Below are 22,623 nucleotides of genomic sequence, written 5' to 3'. Positions count from 1 at the left end.
CGTGTTCTTCCTCCAAATATAAAACCGGTTAAGATACTATGCTGAAGACTATCTACAATGAGTTTCTCTGACACAGAGTGCTGTGAAAGTATTATTGAAGTTATTACTGAATCATGAAGAAACAAATACCATATTAGAACAGGTTATGGAGGGCAGAAGATTTGTTTTACATTTGTTAAGATGTTAGATCTAGCCTATTATATTTATTCATTTCTGCTTCACCAATAAAATACACTGAAGTGCTCCTTTCTAGTGAGCCACCCCTAGATGAGATTCATTCACAATCTTTATGAAAATGTTTTGTGAGAAAAACCAAGTACTGTTTCCTCTTGAAAAGCAGCTGTTTCTTAAGAGAAGGATTCCAGGGTGAGATTACAAGAGAGAAATTCATTCACTGCATCATTCATAAGCAAGCTGGTGCAGCCAAGATGTTGAAGCCAGAGGTATACAAAATGCTGCAGGAGGATACTTCATAATTAATTTTATAACAAACCAACCTGTAAAATACAGTGTAGTTGAAGCAATACAATATTTTGTATTAAGTTGAGATGGGACCATGAAAATCTTTTGTACCTCACAGAGGTTTGCTGGTTATCTTATTGAAAAATAATTGAGTTGTCAAACTTAGAGATAAGCTCTATTCATTTTTCTTTCTAAAAAAAGGAAAAGGTTCCATATTTTGTTAACCATTTCTGTGATAATAAGCAACTTGAGTAGTATGCTACCTAGAGGTCATTTTTTTAAAACATGAAGCATAACTAATTTGAGCTTTGAAGATAAAGATGTCATTTGAAGACTAAGAATATAACTGAATTTTAAGGAAACTTTTATTACAGAGAGAACGCTGTGAAAAACGGTGTTTAGAAATGTTTACACTATGATTTTTATATTTATTTATTTATTTATTTATTTATTTATCTTAAAACTGCAACCCAGCTATGTGAAATAAACTGAGCTTGCGGCTAGACATTCAAATGAACATATCACAAATAATTAATCTAGCTTTTCAGACATGAAACATACTCATTTATGTTGTTCTTGATAATGATTGTTTAGTAAGATAGAGAGGGATACTCTTAAATATATTTAAAGAAAGTAAAGAAATATATTTTAAAAAACAAACTATTATTTATTTCATATTTGCCTTGTATTTCTGTGATCTTGATGCTGTTTTATAATGTACCTAGTGTACTGCATTGTATATATCTCATACATAAGCATGGCATGCTTGTTCAAAAGCATTTTATTACTCCAGTAATTTTGGAGAATACTACCCTTGACTGAAGATTCTTAAACTTTTGGGGAACAGCCACAGGGTCTTTGAGACAATAGAAGATAGGTACCTTCTTTGGGTAAAATCATACCCACGTGCTGCCAAATAAAATTTTGTCCGGAATTCAGAGCAATCACATGCCCATGAATAGCTGCTGTCACAGACTCTAACAAAGCCCCTGGATGAGGACAAGAATGCTCTAAGGAGTTATGTGACTTACCCAGGGCCACACAATGACACACAATCTGATCTTTCAATCAAGACCTGCTGAGTGTGTGTTGTTACAGTCTTCGGCCTGGCTACTAAGCATGCAACACTCTCTGGGCCTCTGTGGAATCCACAAGTTCAATAGGGACTCCAGTGTACAACAAATAATCACAATACCATTTGTGTTTAGGAGAAACTTGTTTGTTTGGCTGATGTTAAACGACACCAATCATGTGAGGACATCTTGCTAAACTCCATAAGAAACACAGAGATGGGGAAGGCAACACTTGTAGATAATCAAGTGCCAATTACTTGCTTCCAGTGCTTTTTCTAATGTACCTTTTATATTGCTGAACCTCCTGACACTCCTCATTGGTGTCTGTGGCTCTGTTTCCTTCATGCACTAAATAAAAATGTACAAGGGAGGTGAGGCAGTGGGTCATACTCCTTCCTATTTCTAAGCAACCAAAGCTCACTCTTTGGGTGTCTGTGCAGTAGCATACAATTCTTTGTGTGTGGAATACAGAACTGAACTCTTAGATAAATTGACAAATGGAAGAAAACAGGGAGTAATAAAGGAGGTATGGAATTTTATAAGCTTCATGATCTCTTTCCCCAATGGCCTGAATCTATGTAATGAGGTAGTAGAACAAATTCCTGCCGAGTCTGTATTCCTGTTTAAAAAAAAAAAAAAAAAAACAACAAAAAAAAAGGGAATGATAGGAATAAAGTAAATGCAAAAAAAAAATTTTTTTTCTGCCCAGGTCAATAGTTGGTAATATTCTTGAAGGTGATACAGAGTTTTCCCTACAAATATTGGGCTTTTTATAGGGACTAAAAATAAACAGAGCAGCACAGGGAAATGGGTGTTATTGATCTGTGTCAGGGCCATTTCTACTTTAATGTTTGCAAAAGGCACAGCCCAGTTTTGCAAATCTATTTATAGAGAACGGCTCCTTCGTAGCTATATATAGATGATTAAAAACAAGGTAGATTTTCAGGTAATTTTGGTTTATGTTAGGAAACAGGACTAGGAGGGATCTCCTTCAGAATTAGTGAAGAAGGCTGATCCCTTGTGTTCCTGCGGAACAAAGGAAAGAACCAGGGGGTCCGGTGTCCATGCCCACATTGTCCATGGACATACTGCTGGCCTGAGTGCCACCTCCAGTTAGCGTTTACATCTCAGTTCTCCCAGCCTCCCTCCTCCTCCCCGTCCCCGGGAGCAGGGGCCGAAGCAAACAGGGTGCCTCCAAGACTCCTTCTGCCCTTATATCCCCTTGAAGAGCTCAGGCTTCATGTTGGTATTGACTGTGCTTGTGTGCCCATGTCTGTGGACACGGGTGTCTGTGTGCATGATGCACACCTGGGATGTTTTCGTGGGATCTTCTTGAAATGTGGCTCATTTATTTTTTTTTTTCAATTAAAAAAATTGTTTTTCTCTCCACTCACCATTCATTTCCAACCAGAGTTCTTTCTCCTCTAATAACCCCAGGCCCTAATTTTTACTAGCTTCCTTCCATCCCTGGGTTCTTCTCTTCCCTTCTTCTCTTTTCTTTTCTTGCAACTATCAGTTCGGTTCAACGAGAGTTTAGTGAGTGCTGAGCACCTGCGAGGTTCTGGGGCCGAAGAGACAAACAAGACAATCTCCATCCTCAAGCTGCGCAGTCCAGGGGGACTTGTGGTCTGTGCTCTGCCCTCTTCTCTCTACTCCAGTTATCGATTGCTCCCTCCAGGCAGTTTCCTGCCAGCAGCCTACTCCATTGTAGCAACAGCAAAGCATCGGTTCTGAAGACATTAATTCCCCTCACTCATGTCTGATTTATGAAAGAAAGTGGACTCATCACAAGGGACTCACATACCCTGAAATGTGATAAGAGAAGGGCTTGGATCCTGCATGTTAGAAATATCAAAGGGATGCTAATGACCCCGACCACCTTGGAGATGCTCTGAAGTGATGTTGTCTCACCCACCCATGTTGTCCGGGGCTCAGGGAAACGGCCTGCTAACAGTTTCCTCTCTGCCACGGTGGTCTTGGTATGGATGCAGCACCAGAATGCTAAAATAACTAACCATTTTTACGCCAATACAGAAAACAGACAAACCAACTCTGGTGAAGCATAGTAAAGTGGACTCCAGTTTGGAGCTGGTGAAACAGCTTTCCATCATCTCTGTGCACGTTTCATCCCTTTAGATCTTTTATAGGTGTCATTTCTCTGCCCATCCAAATACAACATGAGTTTACTTTCAGTGAAAGAGATGGAAGAGGGACAGGCGGTGCATCTATGAGGCACAACACTATGCCAGTTGTATGTAGGCCAGACTTACAGTGAGTGCAGGAGAAGGAACTTGCAAACTAATAAGCATTTTAAATACAACCCTCCCCTCTATTGCTCAGTCTTCTGATAATCACCAGACAAATGGTATCAGGGCTGAGATAATAATGAGAGTTCTTTACCCTTCAAGGCCTTCCTGTGTGGAGGGAATTCTTAACTGGTTTCATCATTCATGATAGAGTTAATGTCTCTCTGGTGGCTGGGAGACCTCATTGGCTTCCGAGCTTCATTCTTCACATCCTTTTGTGCCTTGTCATGCTTCACCAAGTCTCCTCAGTTCATCCCTGGTCTTCCTCTGTTTCTCATTCCATACCCACTGGAATGTAGCACTATGTGTAGTGTCCATTATGCCATGTCTCTAAAGTGGCATGCATCCAAATGATTACAACTGTCTTTTTTGAGCCTTATATAAAGTAATTCATTCTTGCCTTTTCAAAGAGAAGTGATGGTGTGAGGTCACTGATGCTGCAAAATCCAGGTTATTCCTCATCCTCCTGCATGCTCTATCACTGCTCACTGTTCTAGGCCTAATAAAAGTGGCCAGGACCAAGTTCACCGTAATGTGCTTGCATGTTATGGACCCCCTGATCACTGGCTATTGCATGGAGAACAGACATGGACAAAAGTGGAAGCAGAGGAACCAATTAAGAGGCTACCAGAATAATTCTGGTGAGATCAGATTATGGCTTGGGTAAGGTGACTGCAGTGGGGATGGAGAGAGTATAATTTCAAGGTGGCCGAACAAATAAGACTTGATAGTGATTTTAATATGTGTGAGAAGGAATGGAAGCGTGATGGCTCCTACGTTCTGAGGATAGGGAGGTTAATGACGGAGGTACACTAAAGGGGAAGGGAATAGAGATAGCACAAATTTAGTTAAATGATGTTAAGGATCTCTTTCAGTTACCTAGTGAGAATTTGACTTAAGATCATGAATATTAAAATATATGTAGTAGCCCTTTGAAAACTATGCAGTTCAGAATGACTGTAAGACATTGGTATTTTTTGCTTTGGTTCCATGACATGGCCTTGAATAGCCTGGGTTGACTGCCAACCACTGTGACACATTTGTAATACCTAAGTTCTCTGAGGGTGAGAGCAGTACCTTATCTGTTGGACTCTCAGCACCAGCAACCTTAGAAAAATAGGAGTTTAGTATGTTTGTTGAACAAGTTAGATTGCATATTTGATTTATAGAAGAGCTGACCATCTGGAAACAAATAGCATGTTTGGAAAATACTTCAGTCTTTGAGGGGGGTGCTGCCCCCGTCAAGTACCAGATGCCAGAATCCCAGGGACCAAGTCAGCTGGGAGACATGACTACCAAGTAACTGGACGCCAGAAACTTTAATGGCAGGAAGGTCCATTTATACTTGGTGGTAGAATAGGAAGGATCTGATCTGAAAGTCAGTCAATAGAGGCCCAGGATGCAGGTCCTGTCATCCAGGTTCTGTTAAGGAGGCTCCATGTCCCCACAGTGTAGCCTACTCAGGAGGTTGTACTGGGCTGGCTCTATGGGCTCATTGAAAGCTAGTCAGGGCATAATTGCCATAGCCTAGCAGGGCATCAGGGTGGCTCAGTTGGTTAGGCATCTGTCTTCAGCTCAGATCATGATCTCAGGGTCCTGGGATAAGCCCCACTTTGGGCTCCCTGCTCAGCAGAGAGTCTGCTTCTCCCTCTCCCTCTGCCCCTCCCCTCACTTATGCTCTCTCTCTCTCTCTCAAATGAATAAATGTAAATCTTTAATTAAAAAAAAATAGGTACCATTCATGAAAAAAAAAAGTCTGCCATCTGGAAAAAGAAGGAAAATGGACCCATTTTCCATATCATCTCCATTAGCTAAAAACTTCTTATCTCAACTGGCAATATTTTATGAGTTTGCCCTCACTAAAGCTGATAGCTCACAGATCTGCCAGTATTACACGATCAATATAAAAATTCCACTTGTTTTGCTGACTTAGGTATTCACTGAGGGATTATTTGGGAGACAGACCTGAAAAGCAATTATGTGGAAAGTTCAATATGCTAGTTCTCCTTCAGAGGGGTTGCTGAGAGGGTACTTTCTGGAAACTTCTCTGTTTTTTTGGCAGGTCTGCTTTCCTCCTGTCATCTTGTGGCATGTGATACTCTATCTTCCAGTTCTTCTTTTTCTTCCTCAGTCTATCACTGTGTGGCCTCTTTAGGTAACATCCACAAATATTTTGGAGCTTGTTCTTTTGACTACAAATCTTAATAGCTTTTCAATTTGTTTTGGCACTGCCTGGGATTGGCAAAAAAGGGAGTGGTGCAGAGGACTGGGTGAGACTTTTGTTTAAAAGACTACTTTTCTCAGGTTGATATCCATGGAAATATCTGGCATGGATTTTAAAGCATCCATGAAGCTTCCTCCTACCCACTCTGTTCTTGACCTTCCCCCCACCTCACCACTCTCTGCCCCACCTCTTCTCCCCAGTGTGTGAAAGTACGTTTGTGGCCATCCTCACCTGATGGCTTCCGTGTGTGGCCTCAGCCATGGAATGCTGAGTGTTTGCACTGGGTTTGCTGAGAGCCAAGTCAAGAAACAAGCATGTTGGTGGTAAGCCAAGTGCCCATTTAGGGCAGCTGCTCTGGTTTCACCCCTGATCTAAGCCAGAGCACATTCTAAAATTGATGAAAGCCGCAGAGTGGCTTACAGAGGGAGCAAGAACTTTGGGCTTTACTCTCTGCTACTAGAGCAGAATTCTGATTCACCATAGGCCAGCACTTTCTGTTTTCTCATCAGCAGCCGGACCTGATAGTGTCCTGGTTATGTAGCTCACTGGCTGCCACATGAGCCACTTGAAAGCTGCTGCTTTTAGGGATGCTGGGTTGCTCAATGGTTGGGCATCTGCCCTTGGCTTAGGATGTGATCCCAGGGTCTTGGGATGGAGTCCCACATGAGGTTCCCCACAGGGAGCCGGCTTCTCCCTCTGCCTATGTCTTTGCCTCTCATGAATAAATAAAATCTTCACACACACACACAAAAAAGAAATCTGCTGCTTTTGTATTTCCACAACACCCCCCCCCACACACACACATACTCCTTTCCTTGCCTGTCAAGTTTTGCCTGTCAAGTTTTGCAACTCACAAGTAAAAAAGAAAAGAAACCCACCCAGACCTAAGAACTCCCATGTTGCGAGATACACCATTTGAAGAGGTTGCTGCCAGTCAGGAGAGTTTTTAGGAATAGGCTAATTTTCCTTTTTTTCCCCTGCTTAATATTTCTTCAATTTTTCTTAGGTTGCAAATAGCATCCAGTTGGTTTCTGGACTAAAGTGCTTCAGTGTCTTCTTGCTAATGATAAACAGCTGATTATTGATTTCGATCATTTTCTAAAATAGCTGGCCCTGTTTCTTTGCTATGTTGATACTGTAGCACATATGATTCATTCCTCAAGAATGGTACATCTGGTCAACCCACTCAAGCCTGGTTTGACCAGATGTACTAAATGTACATTATTACTGACCTAACAGTTTCTCAGGAGAGAGGGAAGAGATATGAAAAAAAGATAATCTTACTAAAAACATACAACCAGCAAAACCACTTTTCATAAAAGGAACAATAGTCAAACTTTTATAGTAGAATAAAAATTTAGTTTAATAATAGACTTTTCACTAAAAGAATTTCCACAGGAAATTCCTGAAAAAGAATTTCAGGAAGAAGGCAAATGAATTTAAGAAGAAATTATGATAATGCAATTAAGCTAAAAGTAAAAAAACAAAAACCGCACAAAAATTAAAAAAAACAACTCCACACATTTTGAATTAAGTGTCCAGTCATTTTGTGTAAACTGGCATTTAGGAAAAGAAACGAAATAGGTTATTCTACTGTTTCTGTTAGAAACAGGATGAGAATCAGGCAAAACTGCCCTGAGGCTCCTTGCCCTTTCACTTTAGGGTATCAGTGGTCAGGTGAGAAAAACAAGCCTACTGATTAGGGAGGATATTATCTTCTTACTCCCATCCCCACACTTTGTAAGAGGATAGTGTTTCCCTGTTGATGAAAATTTGGATGATTACCTTTCTCTTACTGGTAATAATAATGATGTAGTGAAGGTTCTCATGCATTATTTGTTTGTTTGTTTGTTTGTTTGTTTTTTGCTAACACTGTTCCCCGAGGTGATTAAAGACCCTGGATCCACCACCAGCATGCCCTCCTGTCCCTTTCCTGTTGTTTTCCACACTTGACTCTTCATAACCCAGTAATCAACCACAAGTGATCAGGGTCCCCACTGAAAGGCCTTCATGGACAAGGCGGATCACTTAAACATGTGGCATGTGTGAGAGAACAGGGAGCATCGGGACTCTTGGAGAACAGAGAGGCCAGAGGCCTGAAGATAGTGGAGTCCCCCTGCCACCCCAAATATAAGACCCATGGCTTTCAGGCTCCAAGATGCCAGATGAAAACTGACTCAAGCAAATCTGCCCCCACAAGGCCCTTTATGCAAAGTAGTTCCTCAGCCTGGAAGGTCTACAGTCTCACATCATCTTCATCCTTTAGGGGCTCACCCCACTGTCCCAGACTGGTCCAGTTTCCCTTCCCCCTTGCTGCCTTAGCACTCTATTTATGCCTCTCTTGTTCACATATCACACTGCTTTCACTGGCGGTATTTGAGTCACTGTAGTAGGCTGCCGAAAGGCTGCATCTCTGCATTTTCTCATGCCATCTGCCCTTAGCATTTATTTCCATATAGCGGATTCTCAGTAAATCTTCCTATTGGGAGAAGAGGGGAAAAATAAAGCCTAGCTTCAAATCACAACCATTGGAAATGGAGGTAGTATATTATATTATGGTCATGGCATCCAGTGGAAAATTAAACAAAAACCTCTGAATGTCCAGGACGTGAGTGTTTTCCTGCCAACAATAATTCTGTACCAGTAATCTGAAAGAATATCACTGAATTAGGGAAGTCTCTTTTTTGTCTTTGCTATGTCCGGTTGGGCTAATAAAGATAATTTGCTTCATTTATTCATTTACTTTTTTCATGTATTTCTTCATTTATAGAAAACACAAAGACAGGCTTGAATTCTCAGTGTGATATAACTGCTTGACTCCAATGATTATGTAAGCTGGGACATCCAAGGAGTTAGAACTCTAGGAGAAGTAAGGTCGGAACATGCTCCACCCTGCAAAATAACCAGTACCTTAATGTCAGCATGTGAGAAGCTCTCTCATTAAGAAACAGGCTAGAAAACATGCCAAATGAGTATGTGTGGTAGCATGCTGGTGCAGTGGCCTATTGATTTATGTATTAGTGCTTTGTTTGAACTGTATGTCCAAAGGTAACTGAGTGGCTGGCTTCTGAGCCCTACCAGACCCAGCTTGGGAGAAGGCCTCCAGATCTTGATTGTAGGTGTGAAGTTAATCAGCTGTTTTGAAATCTGTCTTTCTTCATCACTGACCACTTTACCCTGAGATTTTATTTTCAATTGGTTTATTGTAACTTGGACTAAAGTCACCCTTTTTTGGCATATGGTACCAAGCCTTTTAATAAATGCATACAGTTGAGTAACTAGCACCATAATCAAGATATAGAATAGTGTCATCATCCCCCAAATTTCTTTCATGCCGTCTTGAAATCAGCTGTCCCTTCCACTCCCAGCCCCTGGCCACTACTGACATGTTTGTTAATCCTACGGTTTTGCCTTTTATAGGCTGTTGTGTAAATGAAATCCTATGGCATGAAGGCTTTTGAGTCTGGTTTCTTTCATATAACAAAATGCACTTGAGATCCATCTATGCTGTTCTCTGTCTGTAGCTCATTCCTTTTTATTGCTCAGTAGGATTTCATTGTATGGGTGTACTACAGTATCTCTTCACCAGTGGAAGAACAGTCTGCACTATTTCCAGTTTGAGGGCGTTATGAATAAAGTCACCAGAAACATTACATACAATTTTTGTGTGTGAATATTGTGTTTTCTTTTATCTTACCTAAATACCTGAGCATGGGATTGCAGAGTTGAATGACAGGTGTATGTTTAATTCTTATAAGAAACTGCTGAATCATTTTTCAAAGTGGCTGTTCTGTTTTGCATTCCTATAATATTCACCGAGAGAGGTCGACGTTTAAGGTTACATGCACACCATTTTAGATCATTTTGATAGGATTATAGATTTCAGGTAGATTGAAAGCCCCTCGAGGTGTCATTTGGCTTGCTCTGATTCAGCTGTGGGTGCACTGAAGAGAGAGAAATGGAGCAGGGATATGGACCCCATCTCAATGTGTTAAGCTTTTTATTTATATACAGAACTTTCTTTTTTTTTTTTCTCCTAACTAAAAATGATTAAAGTGAGTGTTTGGCTGCTTGGCAAAACTCTGCCCTGATATTCAGGGGAGATTAAAGTAGCTTTGCAGATAAGCTCAGAAAATCTAGTGGGCCACAGAGTCATTTCCCAGCCTTCAAGCAGTCACCGGTCATGGTGTTGATGGCATCGGATTGTGTAGAGTCCTGGGAACCTGAAAATAGCACATCTTTTTAAGGGCGATTTTTCTAGGGACGCCTGGGTAGCTCCGTGGTTAGGTGTCAGCCTTTGGCTCAGGACGTGATCCCAGGATCCGGGATGGGGCCCCACACTGGGCTCCCTGTGGGGGGGCCTGCTTCTCCCTCTGCCTATATTTCTGCCTCTCTGTCTCTCATGAATAGATAAATAAATCTTTTTTAAAAAGGGCGGGGGGGGGGGCGATATTTCCAAGCTTTAGACAAACTCTCAATTGCCTGATAACTGATTTCTTTTACCTCCTTACCTACATGCTTTCAGATTCTGACCACTGGAGCCACTTTGCAAACAAGGCATCTTATCATCTAGTCTTTGGTTGAAATAGGGGATTATGGGTTTGGCTTCCCACTCCTGGCCTTGAAGCCTAAGCCCAATTGCAGGAGAGATGTGTTAGAGTGCTCACTGGTTTTTGCTGCAGATGGCACCTCTGTGCTCAATAGGAAGATCAGTTCAAAGGCCACTTGGGTTGGAAGTCTGGTCCTCCTCTGGCCTATTGTGATTCATGGTAGTTGGCTATAGAATCAGCTGGGCATCAGAAACAGGAAGGAAAAAAAATCAATTACTTGGGGACTCTCTGATGCCCTTTGGAAACCTTCAGAGTTCTGTGGCAACTAACTGTAGAGGGACCCTGACCTACAAATCCAGCTAGTAACCTCCAGAAGCTAGTTAACTCAAAGTATTTAGATAGGAATTCCCCAAGTGATCCTGACTAAGGAAAACTTTCAGCCAAGGGCACTTGACTCCAGGGAGCTTTTGTACTTTACCCACAACTCCATTGTAACAAAATAGAAAGGTGGGAAAGTAAATGGAAAATGATTATTTTCTGATTTTCCTTTAGGGAAATGTCCATTCTGTGCCTACCTATCAGCCACAGAGCGGTAAGTGCCCCCTCCTTACCTGAGTGTGTATCCAGGGAGGTACTGGGGAAGTCTCAACAGCATCATTAGGCAGGTCTTGTGTTCCATCAGGCTGATTTGGCATTCTTCTTATGGATACTAGTTTGGGCAAAATGATAGAAATCAATAAATAGGATACCTGTGGTATGGAGGGGAAGAGTTTTGTTCTGTTTCCAGCTACAGATCTGACTGCCAGTGAACTTTTTAGAGCTTGGTTATCAGAATGTGAGAGCAAAAGAGAAGCTGGGATGGGTGGGGGATGGGTAAGGGAGACAATCACAGGTTTTGATTGTACCATATACCCTAAGGCACCCAGCAGATTTGTGACTGATCACTTGGTATTAACTAAACCCACAGGTTGGCTCTCCCTCATATTATCCAGTAAATTGCTCCCCCAGAGCTGCTAGCATTTGCAACCAGAGTGACTTGTTCAACTTTGTATATTCCACATGGCCTGAAGAAGACCCAGTTGGCAGTCCCTGTATTGTCAATTCCAAGAGGCAGAAAATACATGGAAATATCTTTGGTGACTCTTGCTTGCTAGGCATATGACGAATTCATAATGCTACACATTTTATCAGGCAGTGGAATACATTTGCCAGGAAAAGAATACAGTGATAATGGATGTAGGGAGAAGAAAACACAGTAATAGAAGACAACATCATGCTGCTAAATTTCATTCTTACTAAGACAAGTTGATATCATTGCAGAAGACACCAAGGATTAGAGCATAATATAATAGGAAGCTGCTCACGATGATCAATGATGTGCTTTAAGTATTGTGATTAATATATTCATACTGGTGCTATCAGTAAAACATTTATTTCTTCTATGTGTATTACAGTTTATTGTTTGCTAGATCACAGTAGTACTTACTACACAAATCTCACTTCTCAGCCAAGGGAAGGGGTCAAGATAAATGTGTGCCCCAACTCATGAATTGTTTGGTCCATTTATACACTGAAATTTACACTCATGCACTGATGAGATCCATAGTATCTAGGAGAGGGGAAAGGGTTACTAAATTATGTTTTTTAAACTTCCTTTGCTTGTTTTTTTAGATTTTATTTACTTATTTAGGCAGAGAGAGAGAGAAAGTGTGTGTGCTTGCATGAGCTGGGGGAAGGACAGAGGTAGAGAATCCCAAACAGAATCTTAGCCGAGAATGGAGCCCCACTCAGTGCTCAGTCATACGACTCCAAGATCACAACCTAAGCTGAAATCAAGAGTCAGTCGACTGAGCCAGGAGTCAGTCGACTGAGCCACCCAAGTGGCCCTGTTCCTTTGCTTTCTGACAAAGAAGGCAGCTCAGAAATGTCCATATTATCTTCCTACTTGAGCCTCTAAGTCTGCATTTGCAATATTTCCTCTTTTGTCCTATTATTACAGGCTTTTTCTTCTTCAGTGAAGTGTGTTGGTGATGTCAATGGGAGTTAACTCCATTAAAAAAAAAAAAACTCTTTCATGTCTAAGTAAAATAACTCTTCTGCTTCGAGTTTTTGTGAAAATGATACATGTATCAGTTAAAAAATAAGACAGCACAGAAAAGATTATACAGAAAAGCCATAGTACTACCTCGATCCCCAGCTGGAAACAACACTGAGAAGGGGCTAGATTTTAGTTAGGAGTTTTTGGCGGTGGGGGGAGTAGTGCTTAAAATGCGTGCAGACAAGATTTTACTCTACTGTGTGGCACATCCTCTAGCCCTTCTACTTCTTCCCAATTTTTAAAAAGATTTTATTTATTTATTCATGAGAGACACAGAGAAGAGGCAGAGACACAGGCAGAGGGAGAAGCAGGCACCCTGCAGGGAGCTCGATATGGGATTTGATCCCAGGATCTTGGGATCAGGACCTGAGCCAAAGGCAGACACCCAACCACTGAGCCACCCAGATGTCGTCCCCCCCCCCCCAATTTTAAAAAATGGTTTATTTGAACTAATTTTAGGCTTAGAGAAAAGTTAACCCAGAAAGTATACTTCCTGTATATATCCCTCACCCAGCTTCCCCTAATGTTAATACCCTACAGATAGTACAATTTAACTTGTAAAAGTAAAATTCTGGGTTTCCGGCCCAGTGCATGGACCTAAGGTGGAGGATGGAGAGGAGTGTGAGGAGCATCTGCAGGCCCCGTGAACCTTAAGAAGACCTGAGTGAATCTCCTTCCTTCTCAAGTCCTAGTGTGTGCTGCAGCTGCCCAGTGAGCCAGGGCTTTTACTGCTACACTGCCAGGATGCTTGCTCCCTCCACCCTTCCACTTTCCCAGTTTTCTCCTGCATGTTCTAGGCTGTTCTCATTGTCAGCCAGGATTCTTCTCCAGGGGAATAGAACCAGAGAGATAGAGACAGAGATGACAGTTGTAAAATTAGATACAGATACAGTTAGAGAGACAGAGATAGATTTATTTTAAGGAACTGGCATACACGATTGTGGGGGCTGGAAAGTCCTAAATCTATATAGATCAAGCAGACAGGCTAGAAATTCAAATGAGAGATGATGTTGCAGTCTTGAGTCCTAAATCCACAGGGCAGGCCCGCAGGCTGAAAACTCTGGCAGGATTTCTATGTTACAATCTTGAGGCAGAATTCCTTCTCTGGGAAACCTTAATTTTTGCTAGGAAAACCTTTCACCGATTAGATTCTCTCTCTCTCTCTCTCTCTCTCTCTCACACACACACACACACACACACACACACTCCCATACACACTCGAATTATGGAGGATAATCTCCTTTACTTAAAGTCAAATGACTATAAATGTTAATCCCATCTACAAAATACCTTCACAGAAACGTCTAGTCTAGCATTTGCCCAAACAACCGGGCATCATAGCCTACCTAAACTGACACATAAAATTAACCATCATCTGCTCTGCTCTCTGTGCCAGCCTCCCCTTGACCTCTGGAAGTTTGTTGAAATCTTCTTTCCCTGATTCTCTTTTGTGTCCCTTTACATCCCTCCCATTTTGTTATCATTTTATTAGAGTCTAAGGAGACAAGTGCTTATATTTATCCTACTGTCTTCTGTTTGTAGAAATCAAAATTCATTTGTAAAAAAGGCCTGATTGCTCTGCAAGTGCCTCTCCTAAATACTGGCATGTCAGCAGAGGTCAGCAATCCTTTTGAGATTAAAACAAAACAACAGAAAAAAGCATCACATGATTCAGCTCAAATTTATTTGCTTTATGTATTGCTCAAGACAGATTTACCAATATTGATTCTCAGGTGTCTACTTCATTGCACTTATTTTAGAATTTTTCATATATTCACTTTATTTAAAAGGACCTACCTAAATGAAATTGTTTATTTTTCTGTTTGGATATAGATCCATCCAACTTTAACTATTTGAAAAATCTTCATAATATGACTTCTCAGCTTTCAATCTGACCCTTTAAGTTTCAGAATCACAAACAAAGCTCTTTGAAGGACTTATTTGCCTCTGTAATTCACAACACCTAGAATGATGCTTTGTCTAAAGTAGGTGCTCAAAAAAAATTATTTTATATATGCTTAAGTTTTCAAAAAATTAGCTTCATATAATAATGGTATATTTTAATATGGTACTTTAGAGATATCAGTGCTTTAATTTCTTATTTCATTCGCTTCTCATATTTGATACAACGTATCCCGTAGGGAGGTAGCAGGCACTTTTAAGTCTCATTTTATATGGAGGATACTTAGGCTCTGTTTGAAATGATAAAAAAAATTTGCCAAGACCATGTGCCTTACAGTTTCTGAATCTGCCTGATTCCAGTTCTTCTGACTCCTAATTCTGCATTCCTTATTTTTGTACCTTTCACAGTATGCTGTACGTATCTTTGTGGAACGGTACACAATAAACATATTTCTATAAATCCTACTACCACTAGATAAGCTTGCTATGGAGTCACATTCAGGGCATGTCCTGCTAGTGCTCTAAACTATCCCTTTCTTTCTAAGAAGGTGAGTTTCCTTTAACAGTCTACCTTGCTATCTCCTTATGTCTTCTGTAGACCCATGGACCAAATAGTCATCCATGAAAAATGCTCTCAGGGTCAGGCTCTCTCCCAGCAAAGGTGTGTTTAAGAATCCAAGACCACTGATAAATTAGACACAGGGATACAACATACAGCATAGGGAATATGGTTAATAATATCATAACAACTTTGTACAATGACAGATGATAGCTAGATTTATGGTGGTGATCATTTCCTAATGTATGTAAATGTTGAATCACTATATTGTACACCTAAAACTAATAATAGTATTGTATGTCAACTATATTTTCACTAAAAAAAAAAAAAAAAAGAAGAATCAGGGGTGCTTGGATGGTTCAGTCAGTTGAGCATCTAACTCTTGATTTCGGCTCTCCGCAAGTTCTCAGGGTCATAGGGCTCCTCACTCAGTGGGGAGTCTGCTTGGGGTACTCTCCCTCCTTCTCCCTCTGCCCTTCCCCCGACTTGTGTGCTATCTCTCTAAAATAAATAAATAAAATCTTTAAAAACAAATAAAAAACTGCTGTGTTTTTTTTTTCAGAATTAGAGCCTTCCTACCACCACTGAAAATTCATCCATAAAAAAGGCATGCTCTAGTATTAATATAAAAACATCAGATTAAACCTATCACATAATTTAATAATAGCAAACAGAGCAGCAACCCTTTGCCCGCCCCCCCACCCCATACCTCCCAAGACACATCTTTTCAGAAATCAGGTTGTGGCTTAATGAAATGACTAGATGAAACAACAATGCCTTGTTAAAAAAAAAAAAAAAAAAAAAAAAAAGACATCATTACAATATAAGTAGACTCACTATTACAAATACATGTTTTTATTTTTTTTCTTAAAAAAATACCATGTATCTTAATTTAGTATGAAACACACGTGACGAAAGCCAAGGGTGGTCCCTAAGAGCAAAGCATCATTAACCCAGAGCCATTCCCCATTGTTTTGAACGTTCTCTGCACCACCAGCTGGGGGTGCAGAGGGGGGACAGTTTCCTTGCCAAACACTCCCTACCTTTGGTTTCCCCATTTTTCTTTCTTCCTCTTTTCTTCAGGGCTGCCTCTAGGCTCTCTCCCCCACCCTCTTGGTCCCCACCTTTCCACTGGACTCACACACACATCAGAAGTTTAAGTGCCTCACTCATCTTTGCTGCAAATTATGTATTATTCAGACCAGTTTCAGGCCAGGTCTCATATTATTCCACTTAGTTTGCCAGAGGTTTAAAAGATTAAACAATCATGCAAGTATTTCCTGCCATCACTCCTGTCACTGCTCTTCATTTCAGTGCCCAGGAGCATCCTTTGGGCCTGGGCTTCCTCACCCCGAGTCTGTGATCTGGCCTGCAGGGACCTGCGAAACCCCAGAAAGGAAGGTGTTTTCCTGGGGAGTAGCTCTTTAGTTTTCCTCAGATCCTAAAAGGGACCCATGACCCAAATATATTTGAGAACCGTGACTGGCTCTCAGAAGCCCTATGCTCCTGCTGGCTTCTTCTCTTTTCCCTTGAGGCCTGGGCTGGGCTCTGGCAATGAGCCCACAGGCTCTGGAGCTGCAGCCTATTTCCCATCTGGTTCTCCATCAGCCTCCCCCATCCACTGGGCTCTGCTTCCTGTACTTTCTTTCCAGGGTGCTGCCCCTTGGCTGGGCCTCCCCTCTGCTGGGCTTGTCTTGCTCCTTTCCATATCCCCCTGCCCTGGCATAGAAGGCGTCCCTGTCCTATTTAATTTCCAAGCAACTTCACTCCAGTTTGGTTTACTCTCTAGAACGTCTTTTTTTGAATATGGAGAATCACCAGGTTTCCTCAACCTTCTGCCCCCACAGCCCCCATGAGTGCACCGAGTCCATCCCAGAGCCACCACCCTCCTTAGAGGGTGACAACACATTCCCTTCTTAGAGCATTGCATCACTCAAACGACCAGTAGCATCCCCCCATGCGCTGAGGAAACCGTAGTATTTTCTTCCCTTCCAACCCCTCAAAATTGCAAGGCCCCGCACTAACATGATATATTTCTATTCGGGGATCACCTGTAGATCACAAAGAGATTTTACCCTGCTTTGACCTCACCTGGATAACTTCTGACACTCTTTGTCGTACGATAGTAGGTGTCACATGTTCTGATCAACTTTTCAGTGTTAGGACTGGAAAAAATTAACCAATACTCATTAAATATGAAAACCATAAAGGAAGCTGAACATAGATAAAAGGAAAAAGGTAAAGTCACATAGATTTCAATGTTTGCTTCTGGTGTGGGTCTTTGCTTTGCCTTAGGCACCTTCTAAGGAAACCCCGTGCACCGTGTGCTCCTTCTGATTTGCCAACTGTGAGAGGTGTCTGAGATGCAGAGGGGGCACAGTTGGGAAGTAAGTTGAGGGACCTGGCTCCTTGGCCATATGAGTTTCAGTGGGCTGACCCCAGCATCATAAATCAAGTTGGCAGTGAGGGTGGATTTGGGGCCTGGAGTAAACTGCTGTTCCAAGTCCAAAGTTAGCTCTCCGACGAGGTCTGCATTCTCAGCCTGCTGACACTTCCGATAGTCTTTGCTGATGCCCAAAAGAGAGAATTTGAGCCCTGCCTTATTTAGATCCCTGCCGTAAGTCAGAGTTCTGAGCTGCTGCGTTGCTGTTTCTGATACACGATCCTGAGCTGAGGAAGTGACCGGCCTGTGGCCTCACAGACTCAAAAGAAAGCCTGGTCAGGGGCAGAGGCCTGTTCCTGTCCTCAGATAGGGATGGGGATACAACGGCCCTGCCAGATCTCTTGCCTACCCCTTCCCTCCTGTCCTGATGCCAGCTTTTCAGAAGGGATCATCTGTCCCTTTGTTACTAAAAAACAAGCAGCTCTCTTGGGAAGCCAAAGTCAACTCGCTTTGGGGGATTGAAGGAGCTGCCGGGTGGTATACATGCAGTCCAGCTATGTGATTCTCCTACAGGTTTTCTAACCCAGGGCTCCTCCTGCAGAGGGGAGAGAATGAAGGTGTGCACAGCTGTCTCCACAAGAAGCCTTTATCATAGTTCAGAAGTGTCGAGGAGACCTTGCAAAGTATTTAGAGCCCATTGTTACCAAGTGTCTCAGTTTATCTACCCAAAGAGTTTTAGGGAAGAGAAAACATTATGATTAGGGTTTAGGTGGTTGTATGAACAGGGTGTCAAGAACAGCCTAAACCCATGTGGATATAGTGGAAGTTTCTTCCTGTCACTTCGAGTTCTCCTGACTGCTGACCCATTGGCCCTCCACACACCACACTGCCTGCATGCACCATTGCATTCCCACATTTCAAGAACTAAAGCAGCACAAAATGTTGAGGTCTGGCTGTGCTCCTGTGTCAAGATTAGTTGTAAGTTCCAGAGTACCCTCAGCCAGCTGAGTCATTGTACCTTTCACAAAGACTCAAACTGGTCGTTGGTTATCACCCAGCCATATTAGCAACGTGACAAAGACAGTTCAGAACAAGGCATATCTATCCTACTCCACCCCCTACCTTCTGAGTGACTACTCTGTGCCAGGCATTCTACTTTATACTTCACATCTGATTTAATTAATGCACAGAACATTCCCATGTATTTAGCCCATGCTACAAATAATAAAAGTGTTGGTCGACAATTAGATGCTATAGGTACCACAGCCAACCTTTGGGAGGCCAAGGATGGACACCAGGTCTCCTGACATGAGAGCACTTGCTTGTCCTCCCACAGTGCTATTGCTGCAATGTGTTTGAACCCAGAACTATCCATTAGGGTCAGCTGGGGGACTTGAAAATGAATCAGTCAGAACCCCTTCAGGTGCAGCCCAGGCTGCCTGGGGAAGAGCTGCCAAGCATTCAGCTTCCCCCTCCAGGCACAAAGAGGACAGCCTGTCTCTCCATTATGCTGGGATGAGCATCGGTCTGAGCCAACCAATGGCTCCCCTGCTCTACCTTCTCCATCACTTGGGGTTCAGCCACGGTACAGGAGAGGCTGGAGCAGGAGGCTGTGACAGGGGTGGGGGCCAAGGAACGTCCTCAAGGGCACAGGGCCAGGCAGCCTGGAGAAGCCATGGGGGCAAAATGGGCAGAACACACATCCAGCACAGTGGCAGAGGAATGAAATTTGTACCAGGGGAAGATGACTAGGTTTTAAAGTCACTGTGCACAGTAGGTTGTGTCATTAACAAAAATGAATAAAAGAAGAGGAATACCTCAGTTGCTGAGGTCATGTTGCACGCATTGAGTGTGAAGGACTTGACACCGAGATGTCCATTGGCAAGTGAAGATTTGTTGTGAGAGACAGCAGGACTTGCTCAGCTTCCCCAGTACATCAAGATGTGATGTGAACTCTCTGAAGAAGGTGAGAAAGTGAAGAGCAAGAACAGTGCTGTCCAGGTCCTTTTGGAGCATTCAGACAGTACTCTGGTGCATGTGTATATGACATGTATCTCCCTCTTGAAAATGTGCTAAGTGAAAAAAAATGGACAGAAAGGGCCACTACTGTATACCATTGATATAAGACATCCACAACAGGCAAATCCATTGGGACAGAAAACAGATTTGTGGTTTTCCAGGGGCTGTGGGAGGAGAGGAGTGGGGAGTGGCTGCTAACGGGTATGGAATTTCTTTTGGGAGTGATGACAAGTTTCTAAAATTGATTACCATGATGGATGCACAGCTCTGTGAATATACTAAGACCCATTTTAAATGGGTGCATTGTAGAACAGGTGAATTACATCTCAATTAAAAAATAAGGATCTACACATATATTTCACTCAAACCATCATTATTTACTCAACCAAAAATAAAGTCCAAACAAAAAGCCAATTCCAAATTATATCCAGCCTTTAATTCTAGAATATATGGGCTTCTAGACCCCTTATGCATGGAAAATGCACCTCTTAATTCAGCTCCCTTCACAGGTTACCTTAACTCTTGGCACAAGAAACAAACCCTATGGATCAGGACATGGGAGACAGTTTAAGGGATAATTGGATTCTCTACCTCAAGAACCACATTATTTGCAGGAGTGAAAAAGCTCATGATCCTTTGCTGCCTTGTGTGTTCCCTGTGGGAACCATTCCCACTTGGCCTCTGTTGAACATACAGGTTCTTATATATTCAGGAATTTTAAAAGTGGGAATAGAGAAGGAGAAACCTAACATAGGTTCGTTCTTTGGGGTGTGCATTGATATATGAACTTGATCTTGGTCCACAATATTAAAAAGTTTGTTTTAAAGATTTTATTTACTTATTTGAGAAAGAAAAAGCACAAGAGAGCGTGAGTGGGGAGTGGGCAGAGGGAGAAGGAGAAGCAGACACCTGGCTGAGCAGAGATTCCCAGACAGGGGGATTGGGGGGTTCCATCCCAGGACCCAGGATCAGGACCTGAGCCGAAGGCAGATGCTTAACCAACTGAGCCACTTAGGCGCCCCTTTGTCCACAATTTTTAAACCTGAATGATACAAATGTTTGGATAGTGGTACGGTTTCATTATCAATGGGTGGTCCTCCTAACATGCTGAAGCTGGGTATTAAATGATCTGAGGTCATCTGAAGCTGAGAAAGGCACACTCTATCGAGCTGACTTAAAAGGAATGTTGCAGGGCAGCCTGGGTGGCTCAGGGGTTTGGTGCCACCTTCGGCCCAGGGTGTGATCCTGGAGACCCGGGATCAAGTCCCATGTCGGGCTCCCTGCGTGGAGCCTGCTTCTCCCTCTGCCTCTGTCTCTGCCTCTCTCTCTGTGTGTCTCTCATGAATAAGTAAATTTTTTTTTTTAAAAAAAGGAACGTTGCATATGCAATTGATGTATCACTAAATTCTACCCCCAAAACTAATAATACACTATATGTTAACTAAATTGAATTTTAATTAAAAAAAATTTTTTTAAAGGAAAGGAAAGTGTTAACAAAAGTAGAAAGCACTGTTTGGAAACAGCCTTAGCTATTTCACAGCAGACTTTGGTACTGTTCCAGCATAGGGATTCTAAATACCATAGTAGTCAAGTAATGTGTTCTCCTTATAAAATTAAAATGAGCATGCCTGGCAGCCTATGAAGAACGAAGCTTCACTCCAAACATAATATTTGATATTGTCCACACTTTAGCACTCTGTTACTGTTGGCTTACGGATCAGATGTGATGTTTTCTCTTGCTGTTCTTTAAAGAAAAAAAAAAGGCTGGAAAATCCCCAGTTTGCTGGTATGGCAGGAGGAAACAGGGTGCGTGCACAAACACAGCACCTTCGGTTTGAATAGCAGAGTTTTTAGTGTTATTTCCCAACACCTTGCAAAGGACATTAATATTCTGCATCCCTCTTACTACTGTATTTAAAGACAAGAATGCTCCCAGAAGTTTCTCCACCTACAATTCTTACAGCTAGAGCAGGAACTAATTCTTAAAGGTCTCTAAAGTCTGGCCTTCTAGATTATGCTTCTGCGTGGCTTTCTCTATCACACCCTCAGAGGCTGTATTTTTGGGGAAGCTGGCTAAGGGCCCCCGGATGCTCCTGTCCCAGAGTAGTTGATCCCCAAATGGATCCAGATTTGTCTCTTTGCACAGCTTTGCTTGACAGAGTAAAATGCAAAGTAGGGGCTTCCTATTAGAAGTTCTATCCTTGTGAGAAGACTTTCTTTCTCAGTGGACAGCAACTATCCAGAGCAGTCCTGGAAGAAGTCCTTTGTTCACTGCTGGAGGCTGATTTGCTGCCCTGCAGAAGCACGTGCAATGCAAGGAGACATGCGGTGAGCCAGGGATTTTTCTGCAGATTCAGCAGGGCCCTGCACACTACCTAGAAGCTCGAAGAATGCTGAAGTCGTGTGTCAGTGAGCCTGAGAATGGCTCTTAGTGCAGGTGGAAAGCTTGACTGGTAGCTTCAGGGAGAGTCACACACAACTGTTACTACTTGTTCCTGATTTTCAGTTTGGGGGCCAATGGAGAGCTTATTTCAAATCCACAGATAGTAAAAACAAACAAAAAAATTCAGTCTCTCTCTCAACCACTTCTCTCACCAAACATTTCAGTAGAGATGCTCACAGGCAGCAACACAAAATTAATATTCTTTTCACCTCTCCTCCATATACTCTATCTGCCTGATGGGGCTAGAGGATCACACTGGATGTTGGCCAAATGAAAACTTTGGTTGCAAACTGATGGCCTGCAGGCCCACCCAGCCCTGGATGATATATTTTGTTTGGCCTTTACTGTGTTTTCAAAAAAAATATGTGAGTCGTCAATGTGTAAAACTCAGGAAATTTTACTTAAAAAAAAAATCTATGTTTCTGGTTTCTCTTAAAATTCTAAAGGTCAGGTCATCTCAGGCCCACATGCTCAAGGCATATAATGTGGTGAAGCCAAGGGGTAGCTCTGCCCTCTGGACTCAGGGCCTGCCAGTGTGAAACGTCATCTACTGATGAACAAGATTATCATACACACGCCAGAGTCCCGCATTCAGAGATGCATG

The 22,623-nt window shown here is 42.2% G+C and overlaps 1 protein-coding gene and 1 long non-coding RNA gene across 7 annotated transcripts in view; one reads left to right on the top strand and one right to left on the bottom strand.

Annotated features, from left to right (window-relative positions):
* Positions 1-22,623, top strand: part of MARCHF3 (membrane associated ring-CH-type finger 3) — a 136,344-nt gene that overhangs the window by 19,428 nt on the left and 94,293 nt on the right. The gene's annotated exons all lie outside the window — the stretch shown is intronic.
* Positions 1-22,623, bottom strand: part of LOC144322028 (uncharacterized) — a 51,055-nt gene that overhangs the window by 12,263 nt on the left and 16,169 nt on the right. For 3 of the 6 annotated variants that reach the window (XR_013387589.1, XR_013387587.1, XR_013387588.1), the window contains 2 exons: positions 11,227-11,324; positions 10,733-10,854 (listed from right to left, as the gene is read on the bottom strand). This is a non-coding gene — a long non-coding RNA (uncharacterized LOC144322028). Of the gene's footprint in view, positions 1-8,770; positions 8,958-9,762; positions 10,010-10,082; positions 10,289-10,732; positions 10,855-11,226; positions 11,325-22,623 lie in introns of those variants that run through there. The other 3 variants (XR_013387590.1, XR_013387592.1, XR_013387591.1) reach the window with 3 other exon arrangements.

This window comes from Canis aureus, chromosome 10 (genome assembly GCF_053574225.1).
Source record: "Canis aureus isolate CA01 chromosome 10, VMU_Caureus_v.1.0, whole genome shotgun sequence".
Taxonomy (NCBI): Eukaryota; Metazoa; Chordata; class Mammalia; order Carnivora; family Canidae; genus Canis; species Canis aureus.
The sequence above is the reverse complement of the archived record's forward strand: the minus strand, read 5'-3'. Positions and strand labels throughout refer to the sequence as shown.